General features: G+C 42.6%; 1 long non-coding RNA gene across 2 annotated transcripts in view; it reads right to left on the reverse strand.

Annotated features, from left to right (window-relative positions):
* The window catches only part of LOC103880928, a 66,038-nt gene extending 42,607 nt beyond the window's left edge, over positions 1-23,431 (reverse strand). Inside the window, exons 1-3 of one of the 2 annotated variants that reach the window (XR_002519531.2) lie at positions 23,091-23,431; positions 21,224-21,259; positions 17,738-19,383 (exon numbers count right to left, since the gene is read on the reverse strand). This is a non-coding gene — a long non-coding RNA (uncharacterized LOC103880928). The remainder of the gene's footprint in view (positions 1-17,737; positions 19,384-21,223; positions 21,260-23,090) is intronic. The other variant, XR_002519530.2, reaches the window with a different exon arrangement.
* Between the last annotated feature and the right edge of the window lie 2,527 nt (positions 23,432-25,958).

Below are 25,958 nucleotides of genomic sequence, written 5' to 3' on the forward strand. Positions count from 1 at the left end.
TGTTTTTTGTTGTTGTTGTTTTTTGAGGTGGAGTTTCACTTTTGTCACCCAGGCTGGAGTGCAATGGCTCAATCTCGGCTCACCGCAACCTCTGCCTCCCGGGTTCAAGCGATTCTCCTGCCTCAGCCTCCCGAGTAGCTGGGATTATAGGCACCTGCCACCACGTCCGGCTAATTTTTGTATTTTTAGTGGAGACAGGGTTTCACCATGTTGGCCAGGCTGGTCTCAAACTCTTGACCTCAGGTGATCCACCCGCCTCAGCCTCCCAAAGTGATGAGATTACAGGCATGAGCTGCCACGTCTGGCTTATAATGGGGGTTTTGAGTGTGTCATCATTTAAGTGGGTGAAATCCTGTCTTGTTCGGGGGCAGTAGCCATGTCTAGGTGTACATATGTAAATCTGTGGGACTATATCCGTATTCACCTGTATTTATCTCTGCATGAGTCCAGCCATATAAGATAATATCTGTGTCCATGTGGACATGTTTTGTCCTTATGTTTACTGCTTGCAAATATTCATCTGTGTGAGCTTCTGCATGTCTATGTATCCATGTGTACATAATATACATATACTCATGCATTGGGTGTGAGTCGGTGTCTGTGCCTGTACATTCTTGCTTGTTAGATTAAGATGCCAGGCATCATTTAATCCTTACAACAGCCTCAAAGGCAGGGAACACCATCTTCCCCAATTTATAAGTGAGAAGCTGAAGATTGGTGAATTAAAGTACCTTGCCTAAGGTCATATGGCCAGTAAGTGGCAGAGACAGAATTCAAAACCAGGTCTGACAGACACCAAACTTATATTCCTTGTACTCTACCACAGAGCATTTCAATATCTAATGTGCCCACGTAATAGCACCAGGGAGTGGTGGAGCTAGGATTGGAAGCAGGTAAGTCTGCCTCTAAATTCTATGTTCTGAACCTTGATTCTTTCCTGAAGTTATCTCATTTCATCCTTGGAATAGTCTAAAAGTAGATATTGCATCCATGTTTACAAATAGGTAAACAGACTCAAAGAAATGAAGTTAACCAGCTGTGATGGCACGCACCTGTAATCCCAGCTACTTGGGATGCTGAGGCAGGAGAAGTGCTTGAACCCAGGAGATGGAGGTTGCAGTGAGCTGAGATTGTGCCACTGCACTCCAGCCTGGGCAACAGAGCAAGACTCCATCTCAAAAAAAGAAAAAAGAAAGAAAGAAAGAAATGAAGTCACTTGTCAAAGCTCTGTGTGAGCATGTAGGCCCTCTCCTCAAAATCTGTGGAGCAAACAATATGTTGCTGGGTATTCAATGTAACTGACTGAGTTTGTCCCTTATGAAGTGAATCTGAATGTTCTAGAGTGAGCATACATATCATGCTACTTTTTCTAGGTGTTGTAAGGCCTTCCGAGTATTGTGTAGCAAGTCTGGGAATTATGAGAACCAGCTGTGAAATATGGAGTAAGTCTATGCGTTGTGGACTGAGTATGCGCATTGTGGATCACATTTTCGCTGTATATGCCTCTTCTGCATCATGATATGAGTCTGAGTGTATAAAGACCATGAGGCAAGCCTGAGTGTTCTGGGGCTATTTTCTGGGTGAAATGACATGTCTCTGTGTAGTGGTGCAAGGCTAGATGTTGTGGGTCAAGTCTGGTGAGGCGAGGTAAGTCTGAGTGTGGCAGAGAACATCTTTTTGTTACAAGGAAAGTCTCTTTGCATTGGGAGTTGGTTCTATGTATTTTGGAATAATGAGCTTTATGTTGTGGCATGAGTCTTTCTGATAGGAAAGTGGGTTGTGATCAAGTATGTGGGTTATTCAAAGTATAGGGAAGTGTAGGTCCTGTGAGGGAGTTTCTTGTGGTGCTGATCTGTGCCAAGTGGGATACATGTCTGCCCTGTGAGGCTGTTCTCTACATTAAAAGAGATATATAAAGGCCAGGTGCGGTGGCTCACGCCTGTAATCCCAGCATTTTGGGAGACTGAGGTGGGCAGATCACGAGGTTAAGAGATGGAGACCATCCTGGCCAACATAGTGAAACCCCATCTCTACTAAAAATACAAAAATTAGCTGGGAATGGTGGCGTGCGCCTGTAGTCTCAGCTACTTGGGGGGGGTGAGGCAGGAGAATCACTTGAACCCGGGAGGCAGAGGTTGCAGTGAGCCAAGATTGTGCCACTGCACTCCAGCCTGGTGACAGAGCAAGACTCTGTCTCAAAAAAACAAAAAAAGAGAGACGTATATAAATGGCACACGGGGAAGCTGTGGGTTGTCGTATATCTCTCTATATTTTTTTCTTTTTTGTCCTCAAATTCCTTTTTACCATAGGCTATCTCTATAAAGTGTGGACCCAGTCAGTCATGGGCATCTGGTTTGGGGTGAGCATGCTTTGTGGGACTGATTCTACGTGCTGTGACTTTTATGATTATGATTTTCTGGATTCAATTATATGCAACGCTAGGGTAGTCTACAGAGTGTGGATCATGTCCTCACATTGTAAGACATGTCCAGGTGTTGTGGTCTAAGCATGACAGTCTGTATATTGTGGGATGTGTCTTGAAGTCATGGGGTGAGACTATATATATATTTCATGGGTTGATTCTGGACAGCTATAGTCAATCTCCATGTGATGGGGCAATCTTTGCATTTTATTTGCATTTTATGTTGTATATTATACATAAAGAATATAAATCTTTGCATTTATATTTCTTACAGGAAATCTGTGTGTGTGTGTGTGTGTGTGTGTGTGTGTGTGTGTGTGTATGTGTTTCCTGAGAGTTGTAGTCCCTTAGGAATCGGGCTCTGTCTGCACCTAGTGTGGCATTTCTGGAACTTGTGGTCCAATTCTGTGCATTTTCGGGCAAATCTATACAATACAGGCTGATTCTTGATGGGATATGAGGTATGTCTTGGGGTTGCAAAGAGAATGTGGGTGGTTAGGGGCAATTCTGGGGTATGGTGAAGCTTGTGTTTGCATAACACTATAGGACCACTCTGTGTGCTATCAGGTCAGCCTGCATTATAATGCAATTTTATGTGTTGTGGGGTATGTCAAGTTATAATTAAGTATGTCTTGAATTGTTGGTTTTTGTGTTGTGTGATGGCTTGTTTTGTGGGGTGATTTCATGTGATAGGATGTGTCTGTGGATCACAGGGTGTGTGTCTCAGTGTTATGGGGCGAGTCTGTACATTCTGATGCTTATTGTGAATTGTCACGTACACTTTTATGTTTTGTAGGTCACACATTAACATTGCGGGGTGATGTGAGGTTGTGATGAGATTCTGTGTGTTCTAGAAGAGTCTGAGTGTTGTGGAGCACGTGAGTGCACTGTGGGGAGAATCTCATATGGGTTGAGTCTGTATGTCTAATTCTAAGTGTTTTAGAGTAAGTCTGCATTGGGAAGAAAGTCTGAAAATGACATGGCAATTGTGAGACTGTGGGGAATGTCTATGAATTTGCAAGGTATTTTGTACACTGGAGGACACACCTTTCACTAGAGAGTTTTCCACGTTGTTGTGGGGGTAAGTACACTGTGGTAAGTACACTGTAGCCCATATCTTGGGTTTCAGTCAAGGGTACCTCATGAGGTGAGGCTGTATCGTACAAGGCATGCTTGGTGAGGAGCATATCTGTACAATATGGGGTAGGTCTTGATCCTGTGGTGCAAGTCTGTGAGTCCTGGGGTAATTTTGGGTGTTGGGGGTCATATGGTTTTTTTGTGGGGCATCTGCATTGCAGAGTGATTGTGTACATTAGGGGGTAAATCTGTGCATCAGAATGCAATTTTGTGTTTGCAGGAAGACCTTTCTGTCATAGGGTATATGTGTCCACTGTAAGTTGTATGTAAGTATTGTGAAGTTTGTGCATTGTAAGACATGCCTTTTATTTTTTATTTTTTACTTTTTGAGACAGAGTCTAGCTCTATCCCCCAGGCTCGAGTGCAATGGCGTGATCTCAGCTCACTGCAACCTCCACCTCCCGGGTTCAAGTGATTCTCCTGCCTCAGCCTCCTGAGTAGCTGGGATTACAGGCGTGCGCCACCATGACCAGCTAATTTTGTACTTTTAGTAGTGATGGGGTTTCTCCATGTTAGTCAGGCTGATCTCGAACTCCTGGCTTCAGGTGATCTGTTCGCCTTGGCCTCCGAAAGTGCCAGGATTACAGGCATGAGCCACCATGCCCGGCCTGTAAGACATATCTTAAGGTGGTGTGGCAAGACTGTGAGTTTATGGGTGAGGCTGAATATTTGGGATCTCTTCTTCTCATAGTGGAGTAATTGTCTGTTGTAGAGTGAGGCTGTGCATTGTTAGGGAGATTTTTGCATTACGGAACTTATCTGTGGGTTATAGGTCATGTCCTGGTGTGAGTATGAGCAATATAGGGCAAGTCATTTTCTTGTAGGTTCACTGTAGGCATTGTGAGGCATATGCATAGTACTCTGGTACATGACTGACTCTTCAGGCAACTTTAGGTGTTACGGTATATTGGATTAGCTGTGGGGTAAGTCTTGACATTTTGTGAATTTTCGCACTGAGAGGTAAAATTGTTCACGGTCGGGCACGGTGGTTCACGCCTGTAATCCCAGCACGTTGGGAGGCTAAGGCGGGCAGATCACCTGAGGTCAGGAGTTTGAGATCAGCCGGGCCAACATGGTGAAACCCCGTCTCTATTAAAAATACCAAAAATTAGCCAGGAGTAGTGGCGGGCACCTGTAATTCCAGCTACTCAGGAGACTGAGACAGGAAAATCGCTTGAACCCAGGAGGTGGAGGTTGCAGTGAGCCGAGATCGCGCCATTGTGCTTGAGCCTGGGCAACAAGAGCAAAACTCCATCTAAAAAAAATAATAATAATTGTTCATTGTGACGGGGTTCCATGGGCTGTGCTGGGAGTCTTATGTCATGGAGCATGTGTGATATAGTAAGTTGGTCTAGGTGTTGAGTGGTTAGTGTGGAAGTTATGGAAGAGACCAATGTGGGCTCATATGCATGTTATAGAGTGTTTCTTGGTGTTGTCATACATGTCTGTGTGTTTGGGTGCCTATCTGGTGGCTCTGTGCATTTTGAGGTAATCATTTGCTTTGTGAGTAAGTCTCTGCATTGTGGGATAATGCTATAGGTAAGAGTGAAAGTCTGTACATTATAGAATGAATTTGAAAGTTGGGTAGAATTCCATACAGAGTGGGGCAAGTCTGTTTTCTGCAGTACATCTTAGACCTGCTGCAGAAGCCTATGCTGGCAGGGGGTGATGGGGAGGTAGGCAAGTCTGTGTGTTTGAGATTGTGAGTAGATGCTGTGTATCCATTAATTATGCAGTGTATGTTTTGAGAAATGCTTGTAAGTTCTTATGCAATACTTCATGTTTCTGAGGAGTCTGTATCTTACCAGGCATATTTGTGTATTGTGAGGTGCATCCAGGAGGTGAGGAAGAAGCCATATATTTTGAGTGGAGTGTCTGTTCTGATGCAATCTTGGGTGCTGTGAGGTAAGTTGACATTGCAGGAAGAGCTCTGTGATGTTATGGAATTCTGTGCATTGCTTAGGCAATGTCCACATTGTGAAAGGGTTGTCTGTATATTATAAGGTGTGTCTGGGCATTGGGTGACAAGCGTGAGCTGTCAGTTTATTCTAAGTGAGGGCAAATCTACGCGTTGTGCTGCGTCAGTTCTGGGGTGAGTTATTTTGTGATGAGTGTGAATGTTTGGTGTAAATTTCAGAATTGTGTGGAAAGTATGGGAGGTGAGTCTTTGTTCTGTAGGCTAGATCTGAGTTGGCTGTAATTGTGCATTAGGATGCCATTCTTTGGGGTCGGTCTATGTTGTGTAAAACGTTTGTGTATTGTGGGTGTGTCCATGTGTTGGAAGGCATGTGCATATGTTGTGAGGCATGGACATGTAAATATATTCTGTGGCCACGCTGCGTGTTGCAGGGTAAATGCGTAGGATATAAGGTACGCCTGGGTGCCATAAAGTAAGTCTGAAAGTAGCGAGGCAAGTCTGCGTGCTAGGAAGCACATCTTTGTGGTTTTTTATTTGTGTGTTATCCAGAATGTCTTTGTATTGTGAGACAATTGTTGGCAGTGTAGAAAGAGTTTGTAAATGGTGCGGCATGTCCCTGTATTGTAGGACATGTCTGTCAGTTATGGATCATGTTTGCGTGTTTTGGGCTATGTGTGTACGTTGTGAAGTAATCAGTCTTATTGAGTGAGTGTGCGTGTCACAGTGTGAGTCCGAATGTTGTGCAGCAAGTCTGGGTGTCATGGGACATGTTTCTGTGTTGTCTGATTTGTCTGTGTTATTCATCCTTTCTGTGTCCTGTGAGGTAAGCCTTCATTTATGAAGGCAAAAAGTTGTTTGGTAGGGCATGTCTGTGGCTGTGGGCCACGTCTGAGTGTTGCTCTGTTAGTCCCTGTGATTCAAAGTGGGTATAGGTTAATGGGCCAAGTCTGTATATCATGGCCTAAGTCTGGGTATTTTGCAGCAAGCCTTCAAACAATGCGTATATGTGGGTAGTGTATGTTTCGTTTGTGTGGTTCAGTATTTATGTGTCTTGTGAGTCAAGTTTGGGTGTTACAGAGTTCCAAAAATAGTTCGTTGGGTTAATATGCATATGATGGAGACAATCTATTTTGGGGGGACATATCTGTGTATGCATACGGAATGTATCTGTGTCTGCATACGGAATGTATCTGTATGTGTGTGGAATGTGTGTATTATTGTGTGTGTAGTATTGTGGAATGTGTCTGTGTGTGTATGGGTATGTGTGTGTGGAATGTGTCGTGTGTATTGTGGAATGTACCTGTGTGTGTATGCGAATGAGTCCTGTTGATGCAGGAGGATGTGTGTGTGCATGTGGGAATGTGTCTGTGTGCCATGGAATGTGTGTGTGTGTGTGCATGTGTCTGTGTGTGTGAATGTCTGTGTGTGTATGGAATGGAGTCCTTGTGTGTGGAATGTATGGTATTGTATGGAATGTGTGTGTGTCATATGGAATAGAGTCTGTGTGTGTATATAGATATTAATGTGTGGAACGTGTCTGTGGGTGTGTATGGAATGTGTGTGTATGGAATGTGTGTGTGTGTGTAATGTGTCTGTGTGTGTGTATGGAATGTGTGTGTGTGTATGGAATGTGTGTGTGTATGGAAGATTAGATGTATTATTAATATGGAGTGTGTGTGTGTATGGAATGTGTGTTAGTGTATGGAACGTGTCTGTGTGTGTGTATGGAATGTGTGTATGTGTATGGAATGTGTGTGTGTATGGAATGTGTCTGTATTGTTGTGTGATATTGTTATTGATGTGGAATGTGTCTGTGTGTGTATGGAATGAGTCTGTGTGTGTGTGTGGAATGTGTGTGTGTGGAATGTGTCTGTGTGTGTGGGATTTTGTGTATGTATGGAATGTGTGTGTGAGGAAAGTGTCTGTGTGTGTATGGAATGTAGCTCTGTGTGTATAGGAGTGGTATTATTGGACTGTGTCTATGGAATGTAATATGTATAATATATCTAATAGTAGTATTATGGAATAATAATGTATTATATAAATATGTGTGTGTATGGAATAGATCTATGTGTGTATGGAGTGTGTGTGTGTGTCGAGTGTCTGTGTGTGTGTATGTCACGAGATAATGTATATCATGAATATGTATGTAAGATGTGGTGGGCTATATGTGTGTATGGGAATAAGAGTCTATGTGTGTGTGGGAATGTGTGTGTGTGTGGAATGTGTCTGTGTGTATGGAGATATGTATATGGAATATATATGTAGAGAAAGATATCTATGTGTGTGTATGGGTATGTCTGTGTGTGTATGGAATGTGTGTGTGTGTGGACTGTGTCTATGTGTGTATGGGATGGTATTATTATATGGAATAAGTCTATGGTGTGTATGGGATGTGTGTATTATGTGGAATGTGTCTGTGTGTGTATAGAATGTGTCTGTGTGTGTGTATGGAATGTGTGTGTGTATGGAATGTGTGTGTGTGGAATGTGTCTGGGTGTGTGTGGAATGTGTCTGTGTGTGTATGGAATGTGTGTGTGTGGAATGTGTCTGTGTGTATGGAATGTGTGTGTGTGGAATGTGTCTGTGTGTATATGTGTGTGTGTATGGAATGTGTGTGTGTGGAATGTGTGTGTGTATGGAGTGTGTGTGTGGAATGTGTCTATGTGTATGGAACGTGTCTGTGTGTGTGTGTATGGAATGTGTGTGTGTATGTGGAATGTGTCTGTGTGTGTGTGGAGTGTGTATGGAACGTGTCTGTGTGTGTGTATGGAATGTGTGTGTATGGAGTGTCTGTGTGTGTGTGTATGGGTGTGTGTGTGTGTATGGGAATGTGCGCAATGATGGAGTGTGTGTTGTTGATTATTATGCAATGTGTGTGTATGGAATGAGGCTGTGGATGGAGTGTGTGTGTGTGTGGAAGTGTCTGGCATGTGCATGGAGATGTGTGTGTGTATGTGGAATGTCTATTATTAATGTGTGTGCCTGGGCGTGTCACCAATGATATATGGAATGTGTGTGTGTGTGTATGGAGCGTGTGTGTGTGTGTGTATGGAATGCTTATGTAGTATTAGAATATATGTGTGTATGTATGGACGATGTGTGTGTGTATATGGAATATGTGTGTGTGGATGTCTAATGTGTATGGGAATATGTGTGTGTATATAGAATATATATGTGGAATGTGTGTGTGTATGGGGTCTGTACCTGTGTGTATGGAATATCTGTGTGTGTGTATGGAATGTGTCTGTTTGTGTGTATGGAATGTAATGTGTGTGATATAAAGGGAATATGTTGTATGGAATAAAGTCCTAATGTATGTGTGAATAATGTGTAGAATGTGTCATGTGTATGGAATGTGTCTTTGTGTGTGTATGGAATGAGGCTGTGTGTGTGTATGGAATGTGTGTGTGGAATGTGTGTATGTGTGTGGAGATGTGTCTTTGTTGTGTGTATGGAATGAGGCTGTGTGTGTATGGAATGTGTCTGTATGTGTATGGAATATACGTGTGTGTGTTGTATGGAATGTGTCTGTATGTGTATGGAATGATGTGTGTGTGTGTATGGAATGTGCATGTGTATGGAATGTATGTGTGTGTATGGAATGTGTGTATAGGTGTGTGTGTATGGAATATGTGTGTATGTGTGTGGAATGTGTGTGTGTGTGTGTATGGAATATGCATGTATGGAATATATGTAATAATGTGGAATGTGTATTATTAACATGGAGTGTGTGTGTATGCGAATGTGTATTAATATGGGTGTGTGTATGGAATGTCATGTATAGGTGTAACATGGGGACATGTAAGGAATATGTGTGTATATATGAATGTGTCTCCTGTGGCGTGTATGTGGAATATGTCCATATTATGGAATATGTGTGTGTGTGTGGAATGTGTGTGTGTATGGGCGACTATCTCTGTGTGTGTATGGAATGTGTCTGTGTGTGTATGGAATTATGTGTGTGTGTATGGAATGTGTGTGTATGGAACGTGTCCGTGTGTGTATGGAATGTGTGTGTGTGTATGGAACGTGTCTGTGTGTGTGTATGGAATGTGTGTGTGTGTGTGGGAATATGTATATGCTGGGAGAATATGTATATGTATAGAGCGATATCCGTGTGTGTGTATGGAATATGTATATATGTATAGAGCATTATCTAATGTGTGTGTATGCGATATGTGTGTGTATATGGAATATAATGTAATAACGCCTGGAATATGTGTATGTATAGGTGACTGATATCAAATTATTAGTAATATGGAATGTGTATGTGTGTATAGGAGCGTGTCTGTGTGGATGTGTGTGTATGGGAATGTGTGTGTGTATGGAGTGTGTCTGTGTGTGTATTATGGGGAAAGGTGTCTACGTGTGTGTATGGAATGTGTCTGTGTGTGTTATGGAATGTGTGTATGGAATGTGTGTGTCTGTGTGTGGAATGTGTCTGTGTGTGTATGGAATGTGTGTGATGTGTATGGAATGTGTGTCTATTTGTGTATGGAATGTGTGTGTATGGGAATGTGTCTGTGTGTGTGTGGAATGTGTCTGTGTGTGTGTATGGAATGTGTCTGTGTGTGTGATGTGTGTGTGTGGAATGTGTCTGTGTGTGTGTATGGAATGTGTGTGTGTATGGAATGTGTCTGGGTATGTGTATGGAATGTGTCTGTGTGTATGGAATGTGTCTGTGTGTGTGTGGGGAATGTGTCTGTATGTATGGAATGAGTCTGTGTATGTGTATGGAATGTTTGTGTGAGGAATGTGTATGTGTGTGGAATGTTTGTGTATGTATGTGTGTGTGTATGGAATGTGTCTGTGTGTCTTCTATGGAATGTGTGGTAGTATTGTGAGATGTGTCTGTGTCAGGGGAATGTGTGTCTGCAGTATGTATGGAATGTGTCGTGGGTGTGTGGATGTGTCTGTGTGTGTATGGAGGATGGTAGTGTGGAATGTGTCTGTGTGTGGAATGTGTCTGTTATTGTGGGAATGTGCCTGTGTATAGATGTGTGTGTGTATGGAATGTGTGTGTGTGTAATGTGTCTTTGTGTGTGTATGGAATGAGGCTGTGTGTGTGTATGGAATGTGTATGGAATGTGTCTCCTATATGTATATGGAGATGTGATATGTGTATTTATATGGGAATGTCTGTATGTATGGAATGTGTGTGTGTGTGTATGGAATGTGTCTGTGTATGTGTATGGAATGTGTGTGTATATGGACTGTGTCTGTGTGTGTGTATGGAATGTGCATGTGTATGGAATGTGCATGTGTGTGTGTATGGAATGTGCATGTGTGTGTATGGAATGTGTCTGTGTCTGCATATGGAATGTGTCTGTGTATCGTGGAACCAGCATGGATCTTGTTGTATGACTCTCTGTAATGTGAGGTGAGTACTGTTGTATATCTGCACATTGCAAAGTTGTTCTGTATGTTTTCAATCCTTTTATATCCTTTTCGTGTGCTTTGAAGCAAGTCTTGGTGTGAGAGTGTCAAGAAGTTTTTTTCTTTTTTTCTTTTTTTTGAGATGGAGTTTCTGTTGCCCAGGCTGGAGTGTAACGGTGCAACACTGCAACCTCTGCCTCCCGGCTTCAAGCGATTCTCCCGCCTCAGCCTCCAGAGTAGCTGGGATTACAGGGATGCACCATCACGCCCGACTAATTTTGCATTTTTAGTAGAGATGGGATTTCTCCATGTTGGTCAGACTGGTCTCGAACTCCCAACCTCAAGTGATCTGCCCGCCTCAGCCTCCCAAAGTGCTGGGATTACAGGCGTGAGCCATTGCGTTTGTTTTGCCCGGCAAGTTTCTGTGTTGGAAGATTTGTTGGGTGTGGAGTATTTTCAGGAGTTGTGGGGCTGGTTTGCATTATGTCTGGTTGTTGTGAAGCTAGACTGGGTGATATAAGGCGTGTCTGGTTTTAGGGACTAGCATGGGTTTCACACGATTAGATTTCATGTTGTGGAGTGAATCTGGGTGATATTTATGTATGTTAAGGGTTTTGTCTGAGTGTTCTCCAGTATGTCAGACTTGTGCTATGAGGCGAGTCTTCGCACTGTAAAAGCAAGAAGGTATTTTATGGAGCTACTCTGGTGCTGGGGGGGTAGATAGGTGTGTCATAAGGTGATGCCTGTTATTATGTAACACATTCGGGTACTGAATGCTATGTCTGTGAGGTTGGTTTTTTTAACTGCAGGTGCACTGTCCAGCATTTCTCCATTCTGTGAAGCTAGTCTTTTTCTTCTTGATACCAAAAAGGTGTTTGTGGGGACAGTGTGCATGTTGCGTGATGAATTCATATATTAGAGGGCATGTCTGTTTATTACCGGTATTAATTTTATGTTATTGGGCCAGTCTAGGTCCTATGTTACGGGGTCACTCTGGATGTTATGAGGCATACCAGTACACTCTGGGGTTTTCTGAACTTTGTCCATTGCTTCTATGCACTGTGTGGAAAGTCTTGATGTTGTGAAAGCAAAAAGATGCTTTTTGCGGCCAGTCTGTAAGTTGTGAGAAGTCTCTTGGCTGTGGGCCATGACTATGGATTGTGGGACAGTCTGGGTTGCCAGGCAAGTCTGGTTGTTGGAAGGTGTTTGAGTGATATGTGATATTTCTGGTTATGTGGGGCATGTCTGGGTGCTGTGGGGTAGGTCTAAGTATTTTGGGGGTAAATGTAGCTGCCACAGGTGAACCTGAGTGCTACGAGGCGAGGGTAAGTGGTATAGGGTATATCTGTTATTTATGTGTTTTTTTTCTGTATGTTATCCAACATTTCTATGTTTTCTAAGGCATGTCTTAATGTTATTGAGGCAAGTAAGTACAGAGTTAGTCTATGTTATTAGGACGGTTTGTGTATTACGGAGCACAACATGTGGTGTAAGGCAGGGATCCCCAACCCCTGGGCCACGGACCAGTACCACTCTATGGCCTGCTAGGGACCAGGCCACACAGCAGGAGGCAAGCAGTGAGTGAGCAAGCATTACCACCTGCGCTCTGCCTCCTGTCAGATCAGCTACAGCATTAGATTCTCATAAGGGTGTGAACCCGACTGTGAACCGTGCATGAGAGGGATCAAGGTTGTGTACTCCTTATGAGAATCTAATGCCTGATGATCTGAGGCAGAACAGTTTCATCCCAAAACCACCCCTCCCACCTCACTCCCAGTCCGTGGATAAACTGTCTTCCACAAAAGTGGTCCCTGGTGCCAAATGGGTTGGGGACTGCTGGTGTAAGGCATGATCTGGTGTTGCAAGGCATGTATTCTTGTTGTGGTGCACTCTGGAGTTTTGCAGAGCCATTCTGGGTGTCGTGTGGCAATCTGGGTGTTACAGGCACATCTCTTGGTGCTGCAGGACTTGGTTGTGTATTTTCCAGCATCTGCATGTGTTCTTAAGAAACTGTCAGTGTTGTGGAGACAAGCAAACATTTTGGGGGTCTTTGTATGTATTGTGTGGATAGTCTTGTCTAGCTGTTATGGGGCAAATCAGACTATTGCAGGTCAAGTCTGGCTATTGCAATGTAAGTCTGGTGACATGGGGCAATTAGGGTTAGGTGGGGGTAGATCTGGATGTGATGTGTTAGTCCGAGCGTCTCAGGGTGAGTCCCTGGGTTGGAGTGTTGCAGTGAGATTGTGTGTTATGAAGTGACTTTGCATGTTGTAGGGCATGTGTATGCATCGTGGGGTTTTATGCATGTTTTGCTCAGCATTTCTGTGTGCTCTCAGCTAAGTGTTGGTGTTATGAAATAAAGAACCTATTTTTCAGGACCAGTCTTTGTTGTCTCGAAATTATATGTATTATGGGACATGTCCATGTATTTTGGGGAAGGCTGGGTGTCATGGGGTAAATTCAGTTGTCCCCAAAATATACAGACATGTCCGATAATACCTATAATGTTGTGATTCTGTGTGGCTTGGATAAGTTGGCATGTGTTACAGCAAGTCTTAGTATTGTGAATCATATCTGTAATTGTAGGAAGTGTCTGTATTGTCCAGCAATTCTATGCACAGGGAGGTTAGTGTTGGTGTTGTGGAGCAAGAAACTGTTGTGTGGGATTAGTTATGTTGTAGGAAGGATTTGTATATGTAGAGTTATGTCCATATACTGTGGCTCCTATTTGGGTGTTCTGGAATTAGTCTGGGTTCTGGGGGGCCATTCTAGGTGTGGCATAATGAATCTCTATGTTTCAGATGAGTCTCAGTGTTAAGTGACAAGGCTAGTTGAAGGGGGGTATTTCTATGCCTTGTTGAGTCTATGTGTATTTTCGAGCATTTCTTCTGATATTAAGCTAAGTTTTGAAGAGACAAGGAAGTGTTTTATGGAGACCGTTTGTGTGTTAAAGGTAGAGTCTGTGTAGTTCCATGTGTGGTAACGCATGTCCATGCATTGTGGTTCTATCCATGCACTGTGGAGCATGTCCATGGGTTGGCAGACTAATCTGGGATTTGAATCTTTTTTTTTTTTTTTTTGAGATGGAGTCTCGCTCCGTCACCCAGGCTGGAGTGCAATGGTGCAGTCTCGGCTCACTGCAACCTCCACCTCCCAGGTTCAAGTGATTCTCCTGCCTCAGCCTCTTGAGTAGTTGCGATTACAGGTGCCTGCCACCATGCCCAGCTAATTTTTGTATTTTTAGTAGAGTCGGGGTTTCGCCATGTTGGCCAGGCTGGTCTCGAACTCCTAACCTCGTGATCTGCCCACCTCGGCCTCCCAAAGTGCTGGGATTACAGGCATAAGCCACCACACCTGGCCTGGGATGTGAGTCTTTAAGATGTAAAATGGATCTGGGTGTTTCCAGGCGAGTCTAGGTCTTGTCCAGGAAGGCTGTGTGTTGCAGAACATATCTGCATACTGTGTTTCTCTGTATGTGGACCATCCGTTGTGGGATGTGCTGCTGTGAGGGAAGTTGTAGCAGGAAGAGGCTATTTTGTGTGGCCAGTCTGTGTGTTAAAGGGAGAGACTGAGGCCAGGCGCAGTGGCTCATGCCCGTAATCCCAGCACTTTGCGAGGCCGAGACAGGTGGATCACCTGAGGTCACGAGTTCGAGACCAGCCTGGACAAAATGAAACCTAGTCTCTACTAAAAATACAAAAATTAGCTGGGCATGGTGGTGCACACCTGTAGTCCCAGCTGCTAGGGAGGCTGCAGCAGGAAAATCGCTAGAACCTGAAAGGTGGAGGTTGCAGTGATCCAAGATCGCGCCATTACACTCCAGGTTGGGCAACAGAGCAAGACTCCGTCTCAAAAAAAAAAAAGGAGTGACTGTTTATCGGGTATTGCCATGTGTTTTGGGTCAAGTCTAGGTGATATGGGGTGTGTTGGTGTGTTGTAGAGCAAGTCTGTGTGTGATGGAGTATATATGTGCATGTTGAAATATTTTAATTTGTGTTGTCAAACAAGTTTGTATTTTACGAAGCACATCTTAGTGTTGTATAGGCAAGACAGCATTTTGTTGGACCAGCATTTATGTCATGGGGATAATGTATGTGTTATGGGGCATGTCCTGGTTTCTTGTCTGTTAATTGTAGTCACGTTTATGTGGTGAGATGCTGTTCTGCATATTGGAGAAGTCTATGGCTTGTGGATTGTTTCTAGAGATTTTGAAGTGAGTTCCTTGTGTTGCGGAGCCAACGTGGTGTTCTGGGGTGAGTATGTGTATTGGAGGGCATGTATGTGTGTGATAGCGTGCATTTGCTTAAACTGAGACGACTCTTTGTATGAATGAGTTTTTGTTTCATGGGTATGTTGCGCACTGTAGTGTGTCTAAGTGTTGTGTGACAAGTCTAGGTGTTATGCAGAAACTCTATACGATAGATGCTTCTGGGCATTACAGAATAGGTGCAGTCAGGCTGGGCGCGGTGGCTCATGCCTGTAATCTCAGCACTTTGGGAGACAGAGATGGGTGGATCACCTGAGGTCAAGAGTTCGAGACCAGCCTGGCCAACATGGCGAAACCCCATCTCTACTAAAAGTACAAAAATTAGCCGCGTGTGGTGGTGGGCCCGTAATCCCAGCTAGTCGGGAGGCTGAGGCAAGAGAATTGCTTGAACCCAGAAGGTGGAGGTTGCAGTGAGCTGAAATCACACCACTGCACTCCAACCTGGGCGACAAGAGCAGACTCCGTCTGGAAAAAAAAAAAAAAAAAAAAATAGGTGCACTCAATATGGGTGTTATAGGAAAAGAGTGGTGAGAGTATTCATTGTGATGCGATTCTGTGCTTTCTGAGGGATATTCGATGCATTGTGGGTTGATTCGAGTTGTTTTAGATTGAGTCTTACCTTTATGCTCCAGTTCCGTGTGGAGTAACAATGACAACCTGATCAGCTAACACCAGTAACGCTAACTCTTTACAAAGCATTGCTCTAAACACTTTATAGGCATTAACTCATTTATTCCTCTTTTTTTTCCCCCTTTGAGACGGAGTTTCACTCTTGTTGCCCAAGCTGGAGTGCAATGGCATGATCTCAGCTCACCGAAACCTCTGCCTCCCTGGTTCAAGCGATTCTCCTGCCTCGGCCTCCTGAGTAGCTGGGATTACAGGCATGCGCCACCACGCCCAACTAATTTTGTATTTTTAGTAGAGACGGGGTTTCTCCATGTTGCTCAGGCTGGTCTCGACCTCCCGACCTCAGGTAATCCGCCCGTCTTGGCCTCCCAAAGTGTTGGGATTATAGGTGTGAGCCACCACACCCAGCCCATTTATTCCTCTTAACAGCTAAAAGAGATACGTACCCCTATTACATAATTATTCCTAACAAATAGCTGAGAAAACTAGGGCACAGAGAGTTCCAGAAACCTTTCCAAGGTCACACAACTAGTAAGTGATGCATGTGGGATTGTAACTCAGGCAGTCTGAGACCTGAGTATAAGCTTTTAACCATTGTAGAGCAAGTTTTGTATCACGTGGGTTGAGACTAGATGAGTTGAAGCTAGTCTTTGTCTTGTGCCAATCTGGGCACTGTGTGGTAGGTTTTAGCATTGTGGGCATGGGTTTGCTTTGTGGAGTCTGCGTGTTTTCGTGCAAGTCTGCATGTTATGGGATGAGTTTGTGTGTCTGTTGTGATGTGACACTGTGCATTTAGGCTGGTTTTCTGTTTAGGGGGATATCTCTGCATGGTAGGACTTATCTAGGTATTACAGAGCAAATCTGTGTAGTGTGGGGCCTGGTCATATGTGTGGTAGTGTTCGGCAAGTCAGATTTACGGGCAACTTAGGCGATGTGGGGCATGTAGTTCTTTATGAGACAAGCATGAGATAAGTGTAAAATGTGTTGTGGCCGGGCATGGTGGCTCCCACCTGTAATCCCAGCACTTTGGGAGGTTGAGGTGGGCAGATCACCTGAGGTCAGGAGATCAAGACTATTCGGGCCAACATGGTGAAACCCCATCTCTACTAAAAATATAAAAAATTAGCCAGGCGTGGACATGCCTGTAGTCCCAGCTACTCAGGAGGCTGAGGCAGGAGAACTGATTGAACCTGGGAGGCAGAGGCTGCAGTGAGCCGAGATTGCGCCACTGCACTCCAGCCTGGGCGACAGAGTGAGTCGCTGTCTCAAAAACAAAAACAGAAACAAAAACAAAACAACAACAACAAAAAAGTGTTGTGGAATGGGGGCTCTGTATTATCATGTGATGCTGCCAATTTTAGGAGCATGTATTTTGGAACATGTTTGTGAGGAGCAGGGGTATCCACATGTGAAACAAAAATATGTGTGTGATAAGGTGTGTTTGTGTGATGTAGGGCATATCTATGAGGTTAGGGTGTGTGTGTGTGTGTGTGTGTGTGTTGTGGGCCTGTGCCTTGTGGGGCAAGGCTGGGTACAACACACAGCCTGGCTTCCAGTCTGGGTATTGTGGGATGTGTTATACAGCAAGCCTGTGCACAAAGTTCTTACTTGTGATGCAATTCTGTGTATTGTGAGTGATGTCTGGTTAGGGTTCCGGTCTGTAGGGTAAGTGGGTACTATGGCGGGGTGTCTGTGTCTGTCGAGTGTTTCTAGATGTTCTAGAGCTAATCTGTATACTATATGGTGAGCCTTCGTGTTGTCAGATGATTCTAGACGTCTGGGGTAGGCCTTTTTTTGTTTTGGTAGTAATGACAGTGATGGCTGTAATATAAATTAACAATTCTAATTGTCAGTATGTGCCAGGCAGTGTACTAAGCACTTAACAAATCTTAATGTATTTATTATTCACAACAACTCTCTGAAGTAGGCACTACTGTTATCTTTGTTTCACAGTTGCATAAACTAAAGAACAAAGAAATATACTTACCCGAGGTGATACAATCAGCAAGGGATGGGACCTCGATTCAAACCCAGTTAGTATGGATCTAGAGGCCTTGCTGGTAACTATTACACAAGCTGTATTTCTGTTGTCGTAGGCCAGAGTTGTAGCTCAACAGCATGGAAAAGCACATCTGTCCACCATGATGGAAATCTTTACATTGGAGGGGCAATATGTGTGTTGTATGTCTACCGACTGGGAAATGTTTATGTGCACCGTCAGTTTTGCACTGTGGAGTTAAGTCTGTGTTATGATGCAATTCTATGCATTGTGGAAGCAATCTATGCATTTACACGCATCACTGTGAATCATAAGGCACATCTAAGTGTGGCGGATATGATTCAGTATGTTACAGAGTAAGTCTGTGGTATGTTACAGAGTAAGTCTGTGCCCCGAAGGGCTTGTGTGTACACTTAGGGTGAGTCTCAGTGCTCGATGGTGTTTGCGTGAGTTGTGAGGCAAGTATTTATATTGATGGGTGAATCTGTGCATTTTGGTGAATCTCTGTGCATGGCTGGGCATCTCCTGTTTTGTAGGCAGCAGCTTGTGCTACTTTGTAATCCCAAGGTGCTGGGATTACAGGCGTGAGTCACCACGGCCGGCTGGAGCAAGTATTTGTATTGTGTGGTGAGTGTGTCTTTTGTGACAGGAATCTGTGCACTGTAGGACAAGTTTGTGTGCTGTGGCCCAATCCTGTGCATCAAGGAGTGATAGATGTTGTAAGACGTACTGTCGCATGTCTTTGTGGTGGGGTAAACTTGTCTGAAAGCTATAGGGGGAGTCTCTGTAGTATGGGTTTAGTCTGTGCTTTGTGGGGTGATTCTACGTGCTCTAGGGAGTGTCTGTGTAGTGCTGGGCAAGTCTGTGTCCTGATGTGATGGTCTGTGGCCTGTGGTGCTTGTCTGTACACAATGGGGTGAGTCTGTCTGTTGTGGGAGAGTCTACGTTGCGATGCGGGTCTTCAAGCTGTCTCATGAGTCTGTTCTCGGGAAAGTCTGTTTCTTGGCAAGAGTCCCTGTGCTCTAAGATGAGTCTAGGATCTGCGGTGAGAGTGTGTGATCTCAGGGGTGTCTGTGTGCCCCGGGGAGAGTCTGTTTCCTGTGGGAAGAAGCTGTATACTCTGGAGAAAGTCTATGTGCTCTGGGGTGAGGCTACTGGCCTTGAGAGTATGTGTGCTTGTCGGGGAAGCCATGTTCTATGGGGTAAGTCTGCATGCTGTGTGTTTCCTAGAAAGGGTTCGTGTGATGTGGGAACAGTGCATGATGCTGGGATTGTCCCTGTGTCATAGTAGAGTCCTTATGTGGGGGGGGGGGGCAAGTCTGTGTCACGCGGGGTGCGTCAGTGTGCCTTAGGTGAGTCTCTGCATGAAGGAGTACATATGTGCCTCTGGGAGAGTCTAATGATACGGGGAGTGGGGTGTCCGTGTGTTCTGGGGAAAATCTTTCTGCTGTGGTGCTTGTCGGTGTGCCTTTGGATATGTCTGTGTACTGGAAGGCAAGTGTGTGTACTGTGGAAAGAGTCTGTGTGCTGTGGGAGTAAATGTGTGTTTGTGTTATCCGGCCAGTGTGCGCATTAAAGGATGAGTTTGTACACTGCGGATACAAGTCTGCTTCCAGGCAAGTCTCCCTTAGTATCTACAAATAATAATAGACAACACTTACATAATGGTTACTACGTGCCAGGCGCTGTTCTAAACATGCCGTTAGCATCCCCGTTTTACATCTGAGGAACCCGAGAGATTTAAGTTACCGTCCCACAGTCATGCAGCGAGCAAGCAGCCGAGGCTTGAAACCAGGCAGTCTGTTTCCCGTTCTCCTACTATTATGATTCCCCTCGGGGCCCTGAGGGCATCGGTGGCCTCAAACCTTAAAAAGTCACTGGTGAGCATATAGAGAGCAGTTAATTTGGGAGGAAAGAAAAGGAGCGGCTAAAAGCCTTCCAAGCTTTATTAAAAAAAAAATGCTCCATATACAATAACCATGGCAGCTTAACTCAGAAAAACTGACGTCATGTCTGCCAAATAACTCCAGCCACTGCGGCCCTCAGGACCCCTCCCCTGGCCTCACAGCCGCATTCTGCTACTGCAGTGGAGCAAATGCGCATGCCCTGGCGAGCTGCCATTGCCAGGGAAACCAACCTCCTCATAAACAAAACACAGTCTAATGCGGCAAGTCAGGAAACTACTGGGACTGAGGCTGTCAGCCAAAGGAGCCCCTTGCAATAACCGCGGGCAAGGCAGCCTCCCACTCACGCGCCCCCGCCCTGCCCCGCCCCGCCCTTTTGTTTTCTTCCAGAATTAGTAAAGCTAGAGGCCCGGAGCAGAAGTCAACAGAGAAAGAAAGCTTCGTTGGGGACCCAGGAGAAGGTTGGTAATAGGCAGCAAGTGATTTTAATTGTCAGATCTCTCTGGGCAATATTTAACCCATCTCCTACTAAAAAACTCCTTGCTTTATGTCTTGAGCCTTACACCTGCAGTGAAAAGACGTGGCCCACTGGGGTGTGTCCCTGTCTAGGAGAGGTAATGGCAGTGGTGGCATGGATTAGGACTCACCCTAGCTCCTTTAAAACCCTACGTGAAACTGCGACCAGCAACAGGCTGGCAAACATTATTTACTTCTACTCCTCATACATTTCTTGTATGTCCCTCTTATATCATTCTAGAAAATTCCAGGAACTGAGTGGAGGCAACTTTAACTCACTGAGTATCTGAAGAGTAAAAAAAAGAGGTTGAAGGAGGAACTTTAACCCCGGGGGCATTTTTTTTTAACACACAATTGGGATATCAGGTGTGCCCAAGAGGAATAGCACACCTGAAACCGTGGTTTCCTGTATTTGGATTCCTTAATTTTAATTTGCAACAAGAATGTGACAAACAGTAACACAGTTAAAATGAAAAAAAAATCCTGCTTAAAATACTGCCCTAATCTGCATGTGCCTAGGATTTTTGAAAGGCACATGCACAAACATGGTGCTCTAGTATGCTGTCAGAAGCTGCAGGAAGGTAGGAGCACTATTGCGAAATGTAACCATCTTGGGTAAAGAGAAAATGGCCGACCTGTGGAAAGCTACACCCTATCTAATGGAAAAACAGTTGTTGCGTTGGATTATTCAATAAGTGATGCTGAAACAATCGGTGACCTATTAGGGGGAAAAAAAATTTAATCCTACTGTATACCATATATCAAAATGAATTCTAGGTGGATTAAAGAGTTAATTGTAAAAAAATGAAGCAATTAAATAACTAGAAAAAATACAGGTGAATACACTAATCAAAGGAAAGAAAAAAATCACAACATTTAAAATGGTCAGATATGGAAATCTAACATGTAAAACTGTAAAATATCAAAAAAATCACCACCATAAATGGTAAAAATTAATAGGAAAACAATGGCTGGAAAATAATGTTTATACCACATATAATAAATGAATTAGATGATAGGTGTTGGGAGGAAGAAACCTCAAACTGATTCATACCATTTGATCCAGGAATTCCATGTCTATGAATTTTTCCTAGGGAGAAAAAACCAGAAAAGCACATAGAGATTTATATGAAAAGATATTCCTTCAGTTATTTATAACAGCAAAAATAATGTACATATAAACATTAAATAATCAGACATTTAGTGGGACATCTATATGATAGAAAATTACACATCCACAAAACATCATATTCTTGTGAAATATTTTAAAATATGGGGAATTGCTCCCAATATATATTTAATGGATAAAACAGGCTAAAAATTGTATGTACATGTGATCTTTATTTTTATAAAATATATATTTCTATGCATTTATTTGCATATATTCAGAGAAAAGAGACTGACAGTAATAAGATTAACAGTAATTATCTCTAAAGTTATGGGATTATGGGTAATTTTTATAGTCATCTTTAAATTATTCAAAATTTACTACAATGACTATGATATTTTTATAATAAAGGGGAAAACATCATTTTTAATATTTTAGTAAGTATATAAAAGCACCGGAAGCACAGAGAGGAGGGTGTAGAAGCAAAGACAAAATACCAGTATAGGCCAGCGGAGGATCACGCAAAACGAGCTCATTATGTACTACAGAAAGATTATAGCATTATTTGCATGTCAGTATGTATAGAATTTCTTATACAAGATGGAGTCCTGGCAAATTTTCTTCGCTACACCAGAGAATGGTCACATGTCCCTGGATGCGTCAGTCACTCTCTTTGCCGCAGTGCTCTGTTCAACACCCCCTCCCTTTGCCTCCAGTATGTTCTCTCCCTTTCCCTCTGCAAAACATGCTACCAGCAGACATGTTCAACTTGGGAAAATGGCCCATCCTGAGGACTTTCTTTTAAGCTTTTTCATTCCTATTTTTCCTCCTTGATTGCTGCTGTTTTGTCATCTAACTAAAAATCGAATCTATTTATCTATCATTTTTCTTTTCCTCATGTTCAAGGGTCCATTTGAATTTCAGAGAAATAACCCCCACTTCACTTGTTTTTTTTTTTTTTTTTTTTTTTTTTCCATTTTTCTTGCAGAAACAGAGCTACAAAAGCATAGACATTTTCAGGAATGTTTCAGAAACAAACATAAAAGCTTTGTTGATAAGAATCTCTGCTATCTGTCTCACATCCCTTTTCAAAAAAAGAAGCACTGAGAACACTCTGTCTTTACTGTATAAATTGCTGTCCAAAAATACAAATGAATTTTTTCCAATGAAGGCACAATCATAATATTCATTATTACTTTTTCATGATTTTTTTCATCCTAAAGCCAAATTTTAATGTTCCTCATTGAATACACGTTCATATCTCACATGAAGCAATCAGTCTGAACATTATTACAAACTGCCCTCTTCCTCATTTTTCTCTAGTACAGCCATCCCGTCACACGACTTTCTTAATTTAAAAAATAAGGCATCGTATCCTTTCCTGCATTGCAAAATATTTTTCTTATGGTCTCCCCGCACTGAGAAAATAAACCAGGTTTGAGAACATCTTGAATCATAACCCATTTCATCACGTCAAATACAAATATCATAAAGCTGAGGTACAATTCTGAAAGCAATTTTCCAATTTAGTAACATCTTCATTAAATCTTATTTTAGGAAATATTTTACAAGAATCACAAGGGGGAAGTTTCTATATTTCCTCCTAGCAACTCCGTCATTTAAGAAACAAGCTTTAAACTAGAAAAATGACCAGGTGATATTTAGAATTTAATTAATCCATTTCCCAATGCTGCCGATTAGAATCAGGGATTCCTACACAGTTCTGCATTATTCTCTTCCATCAAAACATGTCACTTGCTTTAAAAATCTTAGTCTGGATATCTGTTTTACAAAATATTTCTCAGCGACTTACCAGCGGCACGCTGTCTCCCCACCAGCTCTGAGGCTGTCTGTCGCACTGAAGGAGTGGGGGCAAACAGCAGCCCAACAGCCACTTGGAAATGAGATGTGCTCTGAAAAAGGGATTATCCCTATGGAAAGAAATGAAAGGCCTTGAGATTATCCTCAAGAATTCTCCAAAAACATGAAATCATACTAAACATTATATGCTAAAATGTGCATGCTCATCAAAGGGCAGATTTTAATAGCTAAACCTCTAATCCAAAACACACTGAAGTTGCCTTGATTTCCAGAGGAACCCCTACAAGACTATGAGCTTTTGGCTCTCCCGTCTCCTAGCAACAGTCCCATTAACTTTTTTTTTTCCCTGCAGTGGTCCTACTAGGCATCACAGAACATTGACAAGGTCTAGTCTCTGAGGATGAACATTACCATTTTGTTGTTCAGTATGCGTTTTCCCCCAGGCAAGTAATAAGGAAAGTTAGAAATTCAAATAACAAAGTCCCCAGAAGAAGATTTCTGATTCAAATGACATTCCACAGTGAAAAGCAGAAATTTTTCTGGTCCCCTCACTTGGTACAATGCTGTCAGTAGAACCCTGTTCTAATATGAATCTGCTCAATGCTACCAAACTGTACAGTTAAAATCAAGTGGAAATTTTTTGTTACATATTTTTTCCTACAATAAAAAAGAGAGAAAGAACGATTCATTCATCCCACAAATATGTGTCGTGCCACAAAGTGAGGTATTCCTGTATCACCACAGTCAAAATATGGTGCTGCAGACAGGGATTATAAAAGTGAATAAAAAATAGTCCATCCTCCCTTTAAAAGTTCATAATGTAATAATATGCGCAGGCTGCAAAAATAGAAGTATTTTGTCAAAGTTATTCTTCTTTTTTTCATCAGTTTTGGGTAACATTATCATTAGAGTTGTTACATGATCTGCCCCAAAATACTGGACTCCCAATGGGTGGAAGAAGTAAAGAAATACCTACTTAAATTGTAAAATATATAAACATATATTCGTATATCTCAACTGATCATGCACATTTATCTTTATGGTGTAGCTTTCAGAAAAATTTTACTTCTATTTTCACAAATGTATTCACTTCAGAAAAACTTTACAACATTACATCATGACATAAACTGCTTTTAAAACTAATTTAATTTTTGCCAGATAGGAAGTATGTGGCAATTCAGTTCAATATCTTATAATTAAAAACAGATCAGTACCTTTACTATGTATTTACTATAGGCCAGGCACTTTTCTAAGTACCAGGTGATGAACCTGAAAAGGCTGTTATCATCACGTTGCACAGATGAAGAAACTGAAGAGATAAAGTAATGGAACAAGGACACCAACCTTTCTTACCCAGAGCTCAAGCTCCTCATCACAACATCATTGAATCACAAACATCGGAGTTCTTCTAAATCACCTGGAGTGTTCATTTTTTTAAATGAGGACTAAAGGGGACCTGTTCCCAAGTATTCTGTTTTGGCAGGCTAGGGGCAAGCCCAGAAATCTGTATTTTTAACAAACGTCATCATTTGGTTCTGACCAGAAAACTTAAATAGAATCTTTATTATTGGTAATGTTATTGGAGAAGTAAATTCTAAAACTATGACACATACATACACACACACACACACACACACCACGTGTGTATATTCTGCATGGTTAGAACAAAGGAGTAAATGCATTTTTTGTGTGTGTTTTTTTTGGAACCAGAGTTCTCACTATAGGAGAAAGGAGATACAGATATGAATCTGAGAAAGTGAAGAGAATCCTAAAGAAACCTGTAGTGACAGATTTGAATTGGAAGTTTTAGTATGAACTCATGATTTCCTAAGACAAATCTTCCTAGGTCCGTCAACAGAAAGGAGGCAATGGCATCCCAGTAGCAATTAATATGATACGGCAGCTGCAATGAGTACATCTAATGCCCAGCTATTAGTTTCTAAATACTGTTACCTACTAAAAGAAACCAAGTTTTACTGGAAAAATAGCTGACGCTATATAAGGGGCAGGAAAAATACAAGTGAGATTGAAGTATCTTGTATTATGAGCCAAAAAGCACTTGAAGAACGATGAGAACACATCAAAAAGACACAGGAGATGGCTTGAAAGGGCTCTCACTGGCTAAATCTGGTACAATTTGAACATCAAAAGGAATAATAATGGTCATTGACTATAAAATATAGAATAAAAAAAATCCATGAGTCCACAGTGATAGTAAAAAACAAAAAGTGGTAATGGAGAGGGTAACTGCTTTGTTCCAGAAGAATAACAGAAAAGAAACTGCTTTTTTTCTAAAAGAATATACACGTGTAAAGAATGACAGAATTTGTAACTGACCATTTAGAAGCCATCAGTACAGGCCGGGCACGGTGACTCACACCTGTAATCCCAGTACTTTGCCTGTAATCCCAGAACTTTGGGAGGCCGACACAGGTGGATCTCCTGAGGTCAGGGGTTCGAGACCAGCCTGGCCAATATGGTGAAACTTCGTCTCTACTAAAAATACAAAAATTAGCTGCTCATGGTGACAGGCGCCCGTAATCCCAGCTACTTGGGAGGCTGAGGCAGGAGAATTGCTTGAACTCTAGAGGTAGAGGTTGCAGTGAGCCGAGATCGTGCCACTACACTCCAGCCTGGGTGACAGAGCGAGACTCCATCTCCAAATAAATAAATAAATAAATAAGAAAGAAAGAAAGAAAGAAAGAAAAGAAAGAAACCATCAGTATAATAACAGATTTAGGCAAGAATCATCAATGCCAATATTCAAAACCACATTAGGCAGAACTGGAAGCGAATATTCACGGGACTTTTGAGTAGTACTTATGAAACTGCAAAGGTAAATATAAAGAAAAAATGTACG

This window comes from Papio anubis, chromosome X, assembly GCF_008728515.1.
Source record: "Papio anubis isolate 15944 chromosome X, Panubis1.0, whole genome shotgun sequence".
NCBI classification, from domain to species: domain Eukaryota; kingdom Metazoa; phylum Chordata; class Mammalia; order Primates; family Cercopithecidae; genus Papio; species Papio anubis.